At 43.0% G+C, this 2,500-nt stretch overlaps 1 protein-coding gene across 4 annotated transcripts in view; it reads left to right on the forward strand.

Moving 5' to 3' along the window:
• The window catches only part of arhgef9a (Cdc42 guanine nucleotide exchange factor (GEF) 9a), a 39,570-nt gene that overhangs the window by 22,686 nt on the left and 14,384 nt on the right, over positions 1-2,500 (forward strand). The window lies entirely within an intron of this gene.

Consider the following 2,500-nt stretch of genomic DNA (forward strand, 5'->3'; position numbering starts at 1 on the left):
CGGCATGGCCGTGCTGACCGAGGTCACTCACAGCGATAAAGCCGGACGTTACGTTACAGCTGGTCAAGCAGGAGAACATTACACACACTTAGCAAAAAAAGAACAGACACCTATTATTTTTTACTTTTATTGTGTGTTCTGTTACAGCGTAACTTCGAATTTCTCGTTATCGTTAATCTCCCTCTGTTAGAATAACGAACAGTTCGTGTGTTGAACATCTGGAGGTTTCATTCTTAACAAAATCATCTCACACTGAGTGGAACATAAACATCTGGATCTTGCTGTGTTTGTGTTTCCCTGCACATTAACGATAAATCTCTAGCGGGGAACACGGCGACTAATCCCTGCTAGAACATCGATCTGATCCTTCCTCCTGTCCAGACTGTCGATCGCTGGTATTGACCAATCAGAGAGCGGGATTTCTCCTGGGTCACTCCAGCGTCAGCTTCAGATACGTTAAAAATCGGCTCCAAACCTGTCCATCATGAGCCTTCGCCTTCTCGCTAGAACCAACCTTAATCCACTCCAGAGCATGGAACCTGACTGAGTTCCACTCTGCTGATTCTAGAACTGTTCCAGCTCTGATATATGTGTTCTAGAACTGTTCCTCTGTTCTAGAACTGTTCCAGCTTTGATATATGTGTTCTAGAACTGTTCCTCTGTTCTAGAACTGTTATGTGTTCTAGAACTGTTCCTCTGTTCTAGAACTGTTCCAGCTCTGATATATGTGTTCTAGAACTGTTCCTGTGTTCTAGAACTGATCCGGCTCTGATATGTGTGTTCTAGAACTGATCCGGCTCTGATATGTGTGTTCTAGAACTGATCCGGCTCTGATATATGTGTTCTAGAACTGTTCCTGTGTTCTAGAACTGATCCGGCTCTGATATATGTGTTCTAGAACTGATCCGGCTCTGATATGTGTGTTCTAGAACTGATCCAGCTCTGATATATGTGTTCAAGAACTGTTCCTGTGTTCTAGAATTGATCCGGCTCTGATATATGTGTTCTAGAACTGATCCGGCTCTGATGTATGTGTTCTAGAACTGTTCCAGCTCTGATATATGTGTTCTAGAACTGTTCCTGTGTTCTAGAACTGATCCGGCTCTGATATGTGTGTTCTAGAACTGATCCGGCTCTGATATGTGTGTTCTAGAACTGATCCGGCTCTGATATATGTGTTCTAGAACTGTTCCTGTGTTCTAGAACTGATCCGGCTCTGATATATGTGTTCTAGAACTGATCCGGCTCTGATATGTGTGTTCTAGAACTGATCCAGCTCTGATATATGTGTTCAAGAACTGTTCCTGTGTTCTAGAATTGATCCGGCTCTGATATATGTGTTCTAGAACTGATCCGGCTCTGATATGTGTGTTCTAGAACTGATCCGGCTCTGATATGTGTGTTCTAGAACTGATCCGGCTCTGATATATGTGTTCTAGAACTGTTCCTGTGTTCTAGAACTGATCCGGCTCTGATATGTGTGTTCTAGAACTGATCCGGCTCTAATATATGTGTTCTAGAACTGATCCGGCTCTGATATGTGTGTTCTAGAACTGATCCGGCTCTGATATGTGTGTTCTAGAACTGATCCGGCTCTGATATGTGTGTTCTAGAACTGATCCGGCTCTAATATATGTGTTCTAGAACTGTTCCAGCTTTGATATATGTGTTCTAGAACTGTTCCTCTGTTCTAGAACTGTTCCAGCTCTGATATATGTGTTCTAGAACTGTTCCTGTGTTCTAGAACTGATCCGGCTCTGATATGTGTGTTCTAGAACTGATCCGGCTCTGATATGTGTGTTCTAGAACTGATCCGGCTCTGATATATGTGTTCTAGAACTGTTCCTGTGTTCTAGAACTGATCCGGCTCTGATATATGTGTTCTAGAACTGATCCGGCTCTGATATGTGTGTTCTAGAACTGATCCAGCTCTGATATATGTGCTCAAGAACTGTTCCTGTGTTCTAGAATTGATCCGGCTCTGATATATGTGTTCTAGAACTGATCCGGCTCTGATGTATGTGTTCTAGAACTGTTCCAGCTCTGATATATGTGTTCTAGAACTGTTCCTGTGTTCTAGAACTGATCCGGCTCTGATATGTGTGTTCTAGAACTGATCCGGCTCTGATATGTGTGTTCTAGAACTGATCCGGCTCTGATATATGTGTTCTAGAACTGTTCCTGTGTTCTAGAACTGATCCGGCTCTGATATATGTGTTCTAGAACTGATCCGGCTCTGATATGTGTGTTCTAGAACTGATCCAGCTCTGATATATGTGTTCAAGAACTGTTCCTGTGTTCTAGAATTGATCCGGCTCTGATATATGTGTTCTAGAACTGATCCGGCTCTGATGTATGTGTTCTAGAACTGATCCGGCTCTGATATGTGTGTTCTAGAACTGATCCGGCTCTGATATGTGTGTTCTAGAACTGATCCGGCTCTGATATATGTGTTCTAGAACTGATCCGGCTCTGATATGTGTGTTCTAGAACTGATCCG

Source organism: Hemibagrus wyckioides, linkage group LG28 (genome assembly GCF_019097595.1).
Source record: "Hemibagrus wyckioides isolate EC202008001 linkage group LG28, SWU_Hwy_1.0, whole genome shotgun sequence".
Lineage (NCBI taxonomy): Eukaryota > Metazoa > Chordata > Actinopteri > Siluriformes > Bagridae > Hemibagrus > Hemibagrus wyckioides.